Raw genomic sequence first — 17,206 nt, 5'->3', positions numbered from 1 at the left:
GTGCATCTTACAAGGGTATATGTGAAACTTGGTAAATGGTCTGTGAAGCTAGCGAATGATGCCCCATGAATATATTAATGTACATAGCTATGATTTAATGAAAAAAATAAAATAAAATAAATAAAACACATTAATATATAAATATATCAAGAGTGAATTTTGGTTTAAATGCCAAAATTAACTATGAACCAAATCATTTATTTATGCTAATAAAGGTTTACAAGTAAGGAAGCATGTCAGTTTAGTAAGAAAGTAACTGTTACTTTGGGAACTCACAAAAAAGGCTAACTCAAGGATACCTCACACATATGGATTAATTTTAGCCTTGACCTCCCTTCTATTGACTTGGTGGATCTTTTTCACCTGGGCTTCTGATGATCAACATTAGGATATGACAACCTCTTGAAATTCCAAGCTTTTCTGGTTTACGTCATTTCCTTTTTTAAAAAAGGAATGAATTTTGACAAGCATTTTAATCGATTCTGTGCTGCAAACTGTAAGTGCTGAAATTGTCAGTATTTTCTCCCAAAATTCGTATTTTATTGTATAATGCATACTGAGTTTTTCTACACTATTATTAGTTTAGTTGACATTTTTCTTTAAGTTGGAACTTTTAAAATTCATATTAGAAAACAGATGACTTTTAGGTCCGTTCATCATACGATATAATGAAAATAACCATAAATCGATCAGAAGTTAAATATAACTTCTATGAGGCAGGGATGGGAGAAGCCCAGACAGCAGGTAGTCTAAAGTAATCATAAAATATGGTGAAAGACAATAGATGGTGATCCGGGCATATGACAATCATTGAAGCAATTCAGTAAGATGCAACCAGTTGTCTAGACAAATGGATGAGCACAGTAACTGAGAGTCTAAAAGCAGCTAAAACATCAGAATGAGTACAGGCAGATGAAAACCATCATCTGTATCTCAAGAATAGAAAAAAAATCCAATGTACTCCATGTTAATATGAAACCAATATACAAACAACTACACACCCACATGAATGAGATGCCAATATAGACACAAATATAGTCTAGAAAGGGCAAGAGGAGAGCAGAGAAAGGGGAGGTGGAAGGAGGGAGGGCAATTGGCGGCAGCTCACCTAATGTACAAAATGTGAGGGTGTTTAGCCCCTTGGGTGAAGGGCTCAACTACCACTTGAACTTTACCTTAGAAGTAGAAAAAAATGTAACCTAAAAATTTGTACCCTCCTATTAATTTGAAATAAAAAAACTAAAAAGTGATTCAGCAGCTGGGCAGAGAACTGCAATTACTAAAGGTATTTACCTAAAGCAAAGCAGAAACTAATGACTGTAAGAATTTGTATCATGAGGAGTCTATGAAATTAGAAAGGGAAGAAAATATGGCACTACCTTCTCTTTGCTAGTCTAAGGATAGGTATTATGTAAAAACCTCTGTGGCATAAGTACTGCCAACACATTTGAAAGATGATATACTGAGCCTCAGAGAAGTGCAATAACTTTCCCAGGGCCATGGGGCAAGAATAGTGATAGAGCAGGGTTTCAAACCCCAGTGCTTCCAATGAAGATTAAGACCTAAGTGTTCTACTCCCCATCAGGGGATCCTGCAATCAACCAGTGAGTGAGGCAGCCTGGCATCAACAATTAGCGGTATAGGGGTATAGCGCCTCTCAGCCAGGCTGGGAATGCTGAGTCAACCAGCCGTTGATCTGTGTTCCCTAAACTGTCCCTGATCAGTTGGAATAGATCGTAGATTGATGCTGAAGAAGAACTTAACTTTTATATCAAGGATCAAGGGTCAAATGATTGCAGCTGCAGAGAGAAGGTAGCCTACGGTTGACGAAAACCAAGCAGGCCTAGGTTTCATCGATATTACCTTGAAAAAATAAAAGCCTCAGATGGCAACATGACTTAGCTTTTACATTTTCTTAAAATATATCCCTTCTTAACAGTAGACAAACCCATGTAAGGAGATCTTAAATTTTAAGAGTAATAATTTCAAATGATAAAGCAACCTATGTATGCCAACATGGAGTTTGAATGAGCTTTGCTTGTTTCTACCTAAGTACGTAATCAATATGTTGCTAAGTATCAGTAAATATTGAATTGGTTATTCATCTATGTTTTAGCTTTTCATAAAGTAACACGCTATTTTTTAAAACAGCTCTCCCTGGATTGATAGTGTATCAAGACTATAACTGAGCTTTAAAGTGACTGCAAATGAGAGGCTCTAGTGTTGGCTGGGAAACAGGAATGATAAATAAAGTAGACATTCCACTGATGGAAGATTGAACCAGTCACACTTCTATGGCCAGCAAAGTGGAAACTTCACCTGAATTGCAAAATTTACTAGTTTGTATGCTCTTCCATCACAATCCCAAGGCTAAGGACATGATTTTCCTGGTTAGGTCCTCTGAGACCAATTAAAGATGTTCTGCTTATCTTTATATTGTCTAATCAAGTAGAATTGAAAAGGCCATAAAGGCTTGTTAAATTGAAAATTTGCTTGAACTTGGAACAAATTAGTAGCTTTGTAGCCCTGGTATGCTATAAAATCGGTTAATGGCATATAGAAAAATCAATTGAGGAATTTAGAATAAAGAGGACTTGGAATTTGAAATCAATAGCACCATCGTGTGAAGGTTTGATCACCACTAGCCTAGTGATGATGTGGAAGGCTTGGAGCACAATCAGGGAAGATTCAGGTACCTTTTCTCATTCTCTGCTATGTACATTTGAGAAAAACCCCAGCCCACTCTCACTCTCAGCAGATGTTGTCCCCTGTCACTGCACACACACACACAAAAGTCATTCCAGGCCTTAAATCTCTCAGTCTTCTGACCAGTCTTCTTCCAACACTCCTTTTCTCCTTACCATTCTGAGTTGGCCCCTACATTACAGAGGAGGAGGTGTTCCCATTTCTTCTTGGGCTGACCCTGCCCCCGTGTTCAGGATTCCATCTCTTCTCTCTTCCCCCTGGGACTAGATTATTGCGAGCTCGCACACACCTCACCCCCCAACTCTCAGATCCTCAATCTTGCTCTTTTTATCACCTCTTTTCGCATACCCAGTAAACAAAATAAAAACTCTGCTCATCCTAAAACACCTCCACTCTACCCCCACATCTCCCTGAAGCTTTTTCCAATCTCGCTACTTTCTTTTTTCCAAACTACTCGAAAGAATGGTCTATATCCGCTGTCTATTGCCTCAACTTCCTCTCAACCCACTGCAATCTGCTACCTGCCTACCCACCTCCCGCCTCTGCTAAAACTGTTCTCAGAAAGGTCACAAAAGACCTCGCTACATTCCATCTTTATTCTGTGATTCCCAGATTCGTATCTCCAGCTCCAGTCTCTTCTGAGCCCCAGATTGATGTACATAGCACTCTTCTTGGCATATCTATTTTGATGCTTCAAAGGTATCTTTAATTTGCTCAAAACTTTACTCTTGATTTTCCCCTCTCATAGTTTCTTTTCCAGATTCCTTAATCCAGCCAAAATCCTGGGATTAATTGTTGACATCTCCTTGTCCCTCATACTCCTCCCATTCAATCTATTGTCAAGTACCACCTAGTCTGTACAAAATATTTATGAAGCCCGTCTATTTCTCCCTGACCCAATTGGCACCATTCTTCTCCAAATTATCATCACTTTTTCCTGGACCATTATAGCTGTCTTGTTATAAATCTTCTTGTTTTCACTCTTGACTCCCTCCAAACCAATCTCTGTCCAACAGCCAGAGTAATCTTAGCAAGCTATAAAGTGGATCGTATTATTTATTTGCTTTAATATTCAAAGTCTTCTCCTTACACTGAGAAAACAGACCACACTTCTTAAGATCCTCAAGCTCTCAAGTAACCTGACCTCTCTCAATGTTTCTAATCTCATCTATGACCTCTTCTCCTTGATTACTGCAGTTAACTCCAACACCACGAGCTTCTTTGTTTCATGCAAACTAAGCTTTTTCTTATCTCATCACCTTTGCCATCTTTTTCTTCTGGCTGAAATACTTTTCTCCACCATAATTCTTTGAGCTCTCTTCTTCTCTTTCTTAAATTCTCTTTTCACATCCCACTTCTAACAAGAGGCTTTCCTGAGAATCTAAACTAAGTTATCCCCTAGCTATTCTCTTTCAAAATCCTCCGTTAGTTTTCCATTGGGAAGGTGTAAACTTTTGTGGCCCCTATAAGTTCATATATTGAAATCTAATGCCAATATGATGGGATTAGGTATTTAAAGGTGATTAGGTCAAGAAGACAGAGCCCTCGGAAATGAGATCACAGTAGTTCCCTGTTATTTTTTGTTTCACTTTTGTCTGAAAATATTAAATGGAAAATTCCAGAAATAAACATTCATAAGTTTTAAATCACGCAGTTCTGAGCATGATCAATTTCCCGCCATTCTGCTCCATCCGACCTGGAACAGGAATTATCCATTTGTGGAAAGTGTCCACATGGGCGTGCTGTCTACAGAATCCCCCCATTAGTCACCAACACCAGGTGCTCCTGACGTCCAGCCATCAATGTTGTCACAGCTTGATGCTCCATGGTCACCCAAAGCAAAACATGCTCCTTCTGATGTATCTTCAGAAGGTCAACAGTAGGAGCCTGATACTGTGTCACAGTGTCACAAGGCCTATGTCATTCACTTCACTGCATCTCATCCTGTAAACATTTCATCATCTGACATCATTAAGAAAAGAGGAAAGGTGAGCACAGTATGACAAAGAGATTTGGGGAGATCACATTCACGTAACTTTTATGACAATATATTGTTATTTTATTAGTAGTTATTATTTTTAATCCTTTTCTATGCCTATTTATAAATTAACCTTTATCATAGGCATATGGTTACAGGCGTAAACATAGTATATATCGGGTGTGGGACTATCTGCAGCTTCAGCTAGCCACTGGGGGTCTTGAAGTGTATCCACCAAGAATCAGGAGAATTCTGTAGTGCCTTATAAAAGCGGCCCTAGATCTCTGCCTTGCCCATTGCACCATATATGGATACAGCTAAAAGACGCCATCCATGAGCCAGCAAACAGGCCTCACTAGATGCCAGAATCTGCTGGCACATTGATCCTGAACTTTTTCCAGCCTACAAGACTATGAGAAATAAATGCCTTTTGTTTATTAGCTATCCAGTTCATAGCATTTTGTTATAATAGTCACTCTCCAGGCTTCTTCCCTGCTGGCATAAACAAGCTACCGTTAAGAGGCTAAACTGTGTTAACAGTTTAGGCACATACTTTGACTAATTATACTGCTTCTTGTTTGAGATATAATAAACTGAACTTTTATTCAAAATCAGACATTTCTGATTTAAGGACAGAATAGCACCCAAATGGACTAAAGCACCCGTGTCACATTAATACTTACTAGCATTGGTTTGTTCCCACTCACTGTTTCTTCCTGCTGTGGATTATAAACTGCCCACGAGGGAAGGGATCCTTGTCTTGTTCATGACCCAATTACTAAGGCCTAGCCCAGTATTTGACAATAAATGTTTGTGGAGAGAATTTGTGTAGGCTGAATTTCTTGGCTCCAAACTTTTCAAGTCTTTTGTATTTTAGGAGATGTCTAGTTTTAAATTTTTTCAGATAAGATTTGGGGCCGAGACTTTTTTACTTGCAATAAAATATTCTTTTCACTTGTATAATTTTATATTCATGCTTTTAGACTATGTCAGCAAGGCATGATGGTAAAGGCTTGTAGTTCCAGCTACTTGGAAGGCTGAAGCAGGAGAATCACTTAAGCTTAGGAGTTCAAGTCCAGCTGGATTGAGATAGGGAAAGACCTAACATTTTTAGTTATTTTAGGAATTTTGATAGCCTGGTAAATGTAATAAAATTATGAATATTTTTGCTTCACTTTAATGTTTGTTTCACTGTTTATGTCCTGAACTACAACCAAATTTTCAAACAAAAGTAACATTTAGTGATACCTGATTATTTTTATACTTATTTCTCATTTACAAAAATTGTTTGGCAACTTTTAACATAGGCATTGTCTTCATATATGAAATTTAATGAACTATTCTCTCAATCTATCTGTTAATCTCAGAATTTTGTGATTTTGTTTAAATATCTTGGTAATAGTAACATGTACACAGGATGTCAAGCATTTGTCATGTTTGATTATTTCCAAAATATAATTATTTTCTCATCAACAAAAATAGCATGTAGTAAGAAAAATGTGTCCATGTGATAAAACAGCCTCATTGAACTATGGAGCATACCCTGAGAAAATGCGATGTTTTCAGACTTGAAATGCTAGATTTTATTTATGTAATGTGCTACATTAACACCTAGAAATAAAATCAAAGTAAGTGTAGTGTCCAGAATAAATCCATGGGTTGTTCTATAGAAGTCTGTCCTTGTGAAGCCACATGTGGAAAATTGTGTCTGGTTGTTAAAGCCGTGTTATAACGAAGGTGATTTCACGCAGGAGGATGAGACTAAGACATGTGGAAAGAAAACTTTAAGGAGTCATAACAACCATTCTGAATGTTTTAACATGTTATCACATATCAAATAAACCTTATGATCATCACTCAGAGCTCCTCAGAGAAATGGAGCAAATATATACTGAGATAGAAAGAGGGAGAGAGATTTATAATAAAGGATTGGCTCATGCAGTTATGCAGGCTGACGTTCCAAGATCTACGTGGGGAGGGGGTGGTTAGCAAGCTGGGGAGCCAACAATACAGGCCCGGTCCCAATCCCAAGGTCTGAGAACCGGGAGAAGTGATGGTGTAGTTCCAGTTCAAAGGCTGACAGACTCAAGGCCCGGGAAGTGCTGATGTTTCAATGTGAGTCCAAAGGTAGGGGGAAAAAACACACTAATGGATGAATTTGAAGTTAGGCAAGAGGAATCATCTCTTACGGGTGGAAGAGCAGTTTTTTGTTCTGTTCAGAATTTCATCTGCTTGAACGAGCCCCACCCACACGAGGGGGAGCAATCTGCTTTATTCTAACTATTGATTTAAATGTTAATCTCATTCAAAAACAGCCTCAGGGGACTCCTGAGAATAATGCTTAACCACTTGGCACCCCGTGGCCCAAGTTGATGCATAAAATTAACCATCACACCCAGAATGCAAATTTGAACCCCTATACTTCAATTAAACTAGCATCTCTTACATAGTGACTTGTGTCTCTGTGCACTAATTAGTGCTGATGATACAGCAGCAATAAGCAGACAACAGTCAGAAATTGAAGGAGGTTAGATTTAGAATTTAAGAGATATATTTTCCAATGAGCAGCAGTGTCCATTCATGCTTCCAAAAGAACTTCTTCTAGCACAGAGACACTCCAACTCCTAAGAAAGGGCTGCTTACCAGTAACAATGTAGGAGATATTCATCATGAGGAGGCCAGTTTAATTTTATAAACTTCAAGGTCTTTTTCAGACCCCATATCTAGAACTCTGGGAGTTTATATCACCAATAAATTATCTTATGTGCCTGCCTAAAATATTGATTCTAAAGTGATTCTGATTTATAATGAGGAATTAGAATATAGAAAAACAGTATTATGAATACAGGAACATATACATACTCACAAGAAAAATAGGAAATATAGGACAATTATAAGCAAAAGCCTTTAAACCATTTTCACTTTATTGCTGCCTGCCAAATCATTAATTCTCATCTGAAATAATGTAAAAACAGCATCTACAACACCCTGCACACTTTCTATTCATGGATGCTAACTCCAAAAATAACACAAGTAAATTGAACTTCATGAATGATTCATGGTTTCCCCTGCTTTATGTCCCCATTGTCAAGGAAATTAGTAGCATTGGATATCTTCTTAGATAAATTTGATTTTGCCACATTCAGTAGACTCCTTAATGAAAATGAATATTTCACATTTATGTTCATAGAAATGTTAATGAATTTTAGTGCCTGTAGCTTTTTTGATGAGCAGAAGGGTGGGTGTAAGGAGGAAGGGAATATTTTCTGAATCAATTTATTCCTTTTTCCAGCCTGCTTCTTTGAAACTGTGAAAAAGCACTCTTCTCTGAGAAGTCTCTGATCTTTTAAAGTTATAAAATAAAAGCCAGTGGGGAAACGGAGTTTCTTTCATGAAAATTAGTTTTGCAATCAACTTGACTATGAAGTGAGCTTTAGAGCTGTTCCTTTCTCTCCTATCGACAGTTTATTTTTCCAGGCAGGGGCAAGTGCAGTATCGATTGATGAAGATATCTTCTGATTTATGGATTTAGATTTCTGTAAGTTCCTTCTCCCCTTGGGGTTATGATGGATAAACATTTTTCCACTAGGTTCCAAAAACCAAGTATGAAATAAAGCTTTTTATAATCTAGATGTTTAAAGAATACTCCAGTAGTCAAAGGCACATTTTATAATGGAAAGTCCATCTTCCGATGCTGGACACCCTTGCTGAACTAAGGGCTTTGGTTCACTTGAGATCTAAACTTGGTAATAATAACTTCTAATATTTATTGATTATATGTTATGGGCCAGACACTTTATAAACATTTTCCATGTATTTCTCACCACAAGGAAAAAAATCAAAGCATCAAGACAGTAATTTGCTTCAAGTAACAAAACTATTGTGGTTCCAATGGGATTTGAATTCAGATGCTCTGACTTGCAAGTCTAAGATTTAGCCCTTTTAGCCTCTTAATAAATTACTTCTTTATACTGTCCTTATAAAACCCTTTTCTGTAGCTTCCCACCGTGTGTGAGTTGGGTGGCTTTTAAGTGTACTCTGTCTGGACAAGAAGCAGACACTTCCAAAAAATCACGCTTTCATCAGTCCTTCTCCCTACTGAATGGTCCCAATTCAGTTCTTAATTGAGCTTTTAGTTTCTGACATTTCTGCCAGCTGAACTGAATATTGATATAAGAATAACCATTACTTTGCCAAATTACTTCTATAAATGCAACAGATCACACAATGGTCAGAAGTCACTTCTCCTCTAACTGGCTACCAATACAATTCACCCAAATTATTTTAGTGTGATGGTGGCTTAACAATGCAATGGTGCTGTGGTTTCAAAGTCCATTTGTTACTCAAAATTATGTTTTGGGAATCTATACCTTGGAAAAGACATAGTCTCATGAAAGGTCTTAACTTGGATTGTTCTATGAACCCCATCTACATAGGAATCACAAAATACATATAATTCAGTTTTTATTTAGGTATTAATTTCCACATTTTAATTGCTTTATTCTTAACTTTAAGATCAAAGATTTTAAAAGGGAGCTTTTAAAAACTATTGATGGGCTCAGGTGCAGGGGCTCACAACTGTAATCTTGGATACTGTGTAGGCCAAAGTGAGAGGATCACTCAAGGACAGGAATTTGAGCCCAGCCTGGGCAACACAGTGAGACTTCATCTTTTAAAAAAAAGGGGAAAGAAAGATATAGTAAAAATGAGAGGGAGGGAAGGAGAGAGAGAAGAAGGAAGGAAGGAAATATTGATACCATGATCCTATAACAGATAAATAAATAACATGAGAATAGGTGGAAGATAGGTCTCAGTATAAGGGGTCTAAGTATAAGTAGGTCTCATTTGTTAAGCTCTCCAGGTAATCCCAATATGCAGTCATGTTTGACAGCCAGTGTTTTGAGCTGTTATGCTTTGATTTTTTTACTCTTCTCTTTTTCTTTAACCTCTTTTCTTATCCCCATTTCTCTAAATGGGACACAGAATGGAAACATAGAAGTGAGACAAGAAGGTACAGCAAAGAACAGAAAATAGCATGATTCAAAAGGAAGAAATCACTGAAATGATCAAAGGGAAATTTTTAAACTATTCTTTCCTTTATTTCTTCTAACAGAAGGCTCCATTTTTTTTTCTTCAAAAGTGCATGCCTTGAAATAGGTAGACTAATGGACCCTGCCTTACATGGCAATGAAGTCATTTGGCCAGATATTCCAATCTATGTAATAAGAAGCCAAGTTGTTAGAAGGTGTTAATATATTCATAAAAGTAGGGTTCAATGATAATTAACATTAATGTATAGAATGACACTGTGGAAAGGGGAGTTATTGTACTTGGAAGAGAGCTATGGGCATTGGCCACTTTTGTAACATTAATAGTTTTAAAAACCTAGTTAAAATTTAAATTTATGCTTAAAAACAGACACAGCAACAAGCTTTACAATAGTTTATAAAAATAAAGCATGATCTATTGCACACCAATGGGGGGGGTCACAGACTAACCCCACTGATGTTTTATTTCTTATAAATTTTTTGTCCTGCATAAACAAATATACAAAAAAAAAAAGAAATTTGGTGAGGTAAGTTAATAACCCCCCCATAACAGATGTGACTGTTAAACTATAAAAATAATATGAGAATGATTTCTATATTAATCTTTATTCCCTCACACCCTGTCTTGTAGGTACTGACTATACTCATTTGATTGTGTAAAAAGATATTCCCAATATTTAGATTGTGCAGACATGTAATTGACACAAAACACTTCCACTGAATAGAGATGAGGGGTTGTCTGCTCTCACCTTGAAGACTGTCAAAACGGAAACTCATCACCTGTCTAGGGTGCTCATCGCAGTACTTCCCAAATGTTCATGTGCACATGGAGGTCTTGTGAAATTCAAATTCTGGGTCAGGGAACCTGACTTGGAACCTCAGAGTATATTTCTTTTCTTTTTTTTTTTACTTTATCATTACTATTATTTCAATATACTTAGAGGATAAATGTGGTTTGTTGTTGTTGTTACATGCATGATTGTATAATGGTGAAGTCAGGAATTTTACTGTACCCATCACCAGTCACCAGAATTGAGTAGACTGTATACATAAGGAATTTCTTTTCTTTTTTTTTTTTTGAGACAGAGTCTCACTATGTCACCCTCAGTAGAATACCATGGCGTCCCAGCTCACAGCAACCTCAAACTCTTGGGCTTATGCAATTCTCTTGCCTCAGCCTCCCTAGTAGCTGGGACTACAAGTGCCAGCCACAATGCCCGGCTATTTTTTGGTTGCAGCTGTCATTGTTGTTTAGCAAGCCCAGGCCAGGCTCAAACCCGCCAGCCTGGCTATATGTGGCCAACGTCCTACTCACTGAACTAGGGGTGCCGGGCCAACATGAGGAAGTTTTGATCCCTCATCCTCCTCCCACTTCCTCTTTTCTTAGTTTCCAATAGCCATGATACTACTATACGTCCATATATGCCCATCATTTAGCTCCCACATATAAGTGAGAATGTGTGGTATTTATGTCTCTGTTCTTGAGATATTTCACTCAGGATAATGGTCTCTAGCTCCAATGAATTTGCTGCAAAAGACATTATTTCATTCCTTTTTGTGGCTGAATAATACTCCATTATACACATATACCACATTTTCTTTGTCTACTCATCAGTTGACGGGCACTTAGGTTGATTCCATATCATTGCAATTGTGAATTTTGCTGTAATAAACATTAGGGTACAGCTGTCTTTTTGATATAATGACATTTTTTCCTTTGTACATACCCAGTCATGGGATTTCTCAATCTAATGGTAGGTCTACTCTCAGTTCTTTGAGGGATCTCCATACCAATTTCTTTGTTGTTGTTGTTGAACATTCTTAAAAGGTTTTTTTTTTAAAAAAAAAAAAAAAAGAAAAGAAATATGAAAAAGACCCTATATGGTCTGCAAAGCTGAAAATATTTTATGATCTGGCTCTTTACAAAGGAAATCTGCAGACCTTTTACACCAATGCTGTACAGATTCTGATAGTACAATTACAAGTCCAAGATAATGTTCATCTATTCCCACCACAAATGTAGTAATGTTCTAGAAAGCTATCTTCTGATGTCATTTGTCCAAATTTCCTTTTAAGTTTTTCTTCATCTTCAACATCAAAGTTCATCCTTATTTCTCTTTTCTTGATTCTGAAGAGTTTCCAATTTTTTATTTATTAAGGCAGCAATTGGTTTTGCATCTCTGGCATTTATTTGTTCTTCCACAAAGGTTTTCTTTGTTCTTTCATAGAAATAAAATTTAAGGGTTGGATAGACTCTGATACCAGCTTTTTGACATATCTGGGCATAAGCCTAACAATCTACTTTTCCAGGTTTGACTTTTCCTTTAATCATCCTAGCCAGGAGCTCAAACTCTGGAGCAAAATTTTGGAAAGGTCCACACCAAGGAGCATAGAAGTCAACCACCCAGTGATTTTTTCCCTTGTAAAACTTTTTCATTGAAAGTCTGAGGTGTTAGACCTACAGACACTTGAGGTAAAAATCCTAGACCCCAGATTCTTAGGGAATAAGCATCTCTATTCCAACCACTGTAACTATGATACTGATGAGCTTTATTTGATTTGGGGGGAAAAATCTTATCTCAGGATATCTCTGAACATTTTCTTGGATACAAAAAGAATGATACTGTTGTCAGTCTACGCTACCCATATCGATCAGCCCAGTTAATGTCTGGGCCATTCTTTTCCATTCTGGCATTAGGACTTGACAGGGATGACACCATGGAGAATAAAAATCAACCATCCAGACTTCATTATGTTTTCTGGGTGTAACTAGTTCATTGAAAGCAGTGGGTGTAAGGGAGACCACTGAAGGATTCATAAGATCCTCTATGAACTCCAAGATCTGTTCAGCAGAGTGTTGTCCTTCATATTCATGAATGTTGGACTGGTTGAATATCACTGTTGTTGCATAAGCCTGCATGTTATACATGTTACAGAGTCCCTCATGAAGTGCACAGTCTAGTGTACCAAACTTAAGTTGACCATTAGAAGATCTGATGCTCTTCGTAACTGATAGTAAAGCTTGACATGGTGGACACCAAGGGGCAAAAAAATCAACAAGCCATGGTTCTTGTTCATTAGCAGGAAAATTTTGAGGTCCAAATGTGTTAACATGAGAATTAACACTTTCTTTGGCGAAGGCAAGTATATCACATAGAACCTTCTTTCCATGATGAATTTCATACTTTTGTTCCCTGTCCTTTAAATACTGCTAGAGATGTCTGAAAAACATAGAGATTACTACAGATGTCTGGTGCAGAGGAACAATCAAACCTGCCAACTTGAATATGATCTTTTTTAAGTAGAGATTTTAGTTTTTTCAATTCAGGATCATTTGAATTTTCATTTTTTCCAAAATGAAAAAATAACAGCCACCGATGATGAGCCAAACAATCCTCTAGTGTGTTGGCAGAAAGTAGTTTAAAATCTGGAAGAGTCTGTATTATTTCCAAATATATTTCTTTAGCATCCAGTGAATCAAGAAACAAGATACTGTGGCTCAAAGGAGTAGGGCGCCAGCCCCATATAATGGAGGTGGTGGTTCAAACCCAGGCCCCGGCCAAAAACTGCAAAAAAAAATAAAATAAAATAACAATGTTTAAAAGAAAAAGAAACAAGATACTGCTTTTGTCTTTGTTATTTAAAGTGGCTCCAGAAGGAAAATAAGCAGTGGCACTTGTTGTAATATCCAAACTTTTACAGAAGTTGTCCTGGGTGGCACAAGCCATCCATCCTACATTAACAAGACCATCCAACATGCCGCTAAGCCTGAGTCCTGTCTGTGAAATCAAACAACCTCCTCCTTTGGAACAAAAAGTGATCAGCCAGCCAATACCAGCAGCAAAAGCAGTTTGTATGGCATTACAAAATTTCCTGTCCACGGATCTGTCACTGTACTTTTAACATGCTGCATTGCAAAACTCACTAAACTCTCCTTTGATCTGTCTCCATGATATTTCACTGCAGCCATTCCAGACCTAAAAATGAAGAGGCTAGGGTAGCTGTTAACTCCTTTCATTTGGCAAAGCATTCTATCATCACCACAGTTGACAGCTCCAATTCCAAGTAATCCATCTACTTCTTTAGCAAAGTCTCTCCATATGGGAGCTAAATCATGGCAGTGTGAACACCCTGGGGACTAAAAGTTTACAAACTACAGTTCTCCAGAATTAACAGCAGCATCAAATTCTTTTCTTTCCAATGTTATGATTTCAGGATCATCATCATAAACACCAAAATCATAACGGTAATAGTTCCAGCTTTCATACCGGCCTCCTTGATTATCCTCAAGTCCCTTTTCTCCATATTTGTCATACTTTTTTCATAGATCTTCATATGCTCTATTTATTTTTAAGAAATCACTGTGTGCATTTGGTTTATTCGGGTTTTTATCAGGATGTAATTTCAATGCCAATTTCTTGAAAGCCTGCCTTATTTTTCTACTGCTTGCAGTTTTAGATACTCCCAACAAACTGTAAAAATCCTGACCTGTGCCCACTAAAATGGCCATGTACAATATTAGAAAACAGAGTATGATCCTTTTCAAGTCTCTAATATAGTCTTTTTTCAACCAGACTCCCATTCTTTTTCTTATACAAGTTCTGGCTTAAGTGAACATTAGGACACACTGCTGGTTCCAATGGATGGAATATGCAAATTCGAGAACTTCTGTCCACATTACTTCAAGGGTGAATCAAGCATCATAAAACTGTCTCCAAAAATGTTAATCTCTAACTGGTCTTCAGGTCATTTCTAACACGTCCTGTTCATCCCACAGAAATACACCTTCGTCGTGCGGTCACTTCCTGTAGCTACTCACCCATCCTCGAGCCCGGGCGGCCATTCCCAAGCTGTGAGTGCAGGACTGAAGCGCTCACTCCCCAACAGCCCGGCCGCTGGGCGCAGGTGGGGGAGGACCAGCTGCACTCAGCAAGCGCGGCCAACCACGTGGGCTCTGCGTCCGTCACCAAGGCGAGGGGCGGGGCCTGGCGCAGGGCATTGTGGGAAAGGTGTGGAGCCTGCAGCCCAGGAAAACTGCTGCAGGCCCAGCAGGTGCGGTGGCCTCCATACCAATTTCTACAGAGATCATGCTAATTTACTTTCCCTCCAACAGTTTATAATTGTTTCCTTTTCATAGCATCTGTGCCAAAATTATAGCTTTTTAACTTTTTACTAATGGCTATTCTGATAGAAGTAAGATGGTGACTCACTATGGTTTTAATTTACATCTCACTGATGCTTAGCAACGTTGAGCCTTTTTTATGTTTGTTGGCCGTTTGTAAATCTTCTTTTGAAAAAAATATACTCATGTCTTTTGCCCACTTTTCATGGGAGTCTTTATTTTTTTTCTTGCTGATTTGTTTGAGTTCCTTGTAGATTATGAATATTAATCCTTTTTCAGATGTATTAGTCCAGTGTTTCTTTATTAATTTTCTCCCTCAATAATCTGTCAGTAGAGTTTCTATCAGTAGAGTTTTGATTGTGATGTTGCTGTTTATTTCTTTCCTTAAGTTCAGTTGTATTTGTTTTATGAATCTTGGAGCTCTGTGTTAGGTGCATATATATTTAAGATTGTTATATCTTCTTGTTGAATTGATTCCTTTTTCATTATATAATGACCATCTTTGTCTTTTCTTACTGCTGTTGATTTAAATTCTATTTTATCTGATATAAGAATAGCTACTACTGCTCACTTTTCGTTTCCATTTCTGTGGAATATGTACTTCCACCCCTTTATGGTGAGTCTGAGAATCTTTTTGAGTTAAATGAATTTCTTGGAGACACTCATATATTTGAGTTGTTTTCAATCCTTTCAGCCAACTATATTTTTAAGTGGGAGTGTTTAGACCATTTACATTCAATTGTAATATTACTGTGTCATACGCTATACCAGTTATGTTGATTGCTACCTGGTTGCTTTGTTTTCTCCCTTGTGTTATCATTTTATAAGAACTATGAGTTTTTACTTTTTGTTGTTTTATGCTGCAGGGTATTGGCTGTTCTGTTCAGTGTATATCTCTCACTTTTAAGGATTTCTTATTGAGCAGATCTAACAGTGACAGATTCTCTTAGTATTTGCTTATCTGAGAGAGACATTATTTCTCCTTCATTTATGGGACCCTCATTCCATTCTAGATTGTCAAGTTTCCTCATCAGACTAAGATGTTAGTCTGATTCTTTGTAAGTTACTTGATGCTTTCATCTCACATCTTGTAGGATATTTTTCCTTCACTTTGACTTTGGCCAGTCTGATGACTATGTGCCTTGGAAATGTCTTGTTTGCGATGAATATTCCAGAAATTGATGACCTCCCTGTATCTGGATATCTAAATCTTTAGCAAGACCATAGACATTTTCCTCCATTATTCCCTCAAGAAGGTTTTCCATGCCTTTGCTTTTCTTTTCTTTTTCTCCTTTGGGAATACCCATAATTCTTATGTTCAGTCATCTTACAAAGTCCCATAATTCTCAAAGATTTTGTTAATTCTTCTTAATTCTTTTTTCTTCATTTTTGACTGACTTGATTAATTAAAAAAATCTTGCCTTCAAGCTATTAATAAATTCTTTATTAATAAAGAATAAATAAATTAATTTTTATTTAATTATTTATTTAATTAATAATTAATTTTATTTAATTATTTATTTAATTAATTAATAAATATTAATAAAATAAATTCTTTATTTTCTTGGTGTAGGCTATTCTTAAAATGTTCCACTGTATTTTATACTTCCTTAAATGATTCTCTCATTTCCAGAAGTTCTGTTTTGTTTTGTTTTTTAACTATCTCATTAGTGAATTTTTCCTTAATGTCTTAAATTTTTGTTTTGTTTGTCTCTTGGTGTTGTTTCTCAACTTTCTCATTGATCCCATTAATCTTATTTTCAATCCATATTTCGAATTTCACATGCAACATTTCAAAAATATCTTTTTGGTTAAAGGCCATTGCTAGAAAGCTAGTGTGTTCCTCTGAGAGTGTTAAAACGTTCTGCTTTTAATATTAACAGAGGTCTTATCCCATTTCTTGTCATCTAGAATCTCTTCTCTCAGCTCAAAACAGATATATTTGCGGTTCACCTATTCTCCTCTGCCATGAACTCTGTTGCTCAGTTTAGAGAGGCAGAGGTATACTGCCTCTAGGCTCATACAGGTAGATACACCACCAATACTGTGGTCTTGCTGGTATTATGGGTTGGTTGGACCTCAGACCCCTGAGAAATTGTTTAGATGCTGTCAGTGCTAGACTACGTTAGGTAATCCCCAGTTGCCAGGTTCTTCAATTCCATGCTTGAGCTCTGGAAGTATTGGAACAAGACTAAGCTGGCAACCTTGCTCTAAACTTCCCTGGGATTAGGTGCCAGCTAAAAAAGTGAGGAGCAGGGTGCTCACTGCTCCAAAAGAATTATCGGGCAGAAGAAGAGCAAACAGTCTGTGAGCTTGTGACAGGAGAGGTGGCACATCTCTCTGAGATTAACA

At 37.2% G+C, this 17,206-nt stretch overlaps 1 protein-coding gene and 1 pseudogene across 1 annotated transcript in view; one reads left to right on the top strand and one right to left on the bottom strand.

Moving 5' to 3' along the window:
* GABRB1 (gamma-aminobutyric acid type A receptor subunit beta1) overlaps window positions 1-17,206 on the top strand; it is a 499,704-nt gene that overhangs the window by 385,948 nt on the left and 96,550 nt on the right. The window lies entirely within an intron of this gene.
* LOC128576112 (dnaJ homolog subfamily C member 10-like) lies at window positions 11,712-14,314 on the bottom strand (annotated as a pseudogene).

Source organism: Nycticebus coucang, chromosome 23 (genome assembly GCF_027406575.1).
Source record: "Nycticebus coucang isolate mNycCou1 chromosome 23, mNycCou1.pri, whole genome shotgun sequence".
Taxonomy (NCBI): domain Eukaryota; kingdom Metazoa; phylum Chordata; class Mammalia; order Primates; family Lorisidae; genus Nycticebus; species Nycticebus coucang.
Note: the sequence above shows the minus strand (reverse complement) of the source record. Positions and strands in the feature narration are given on the sequence as shown.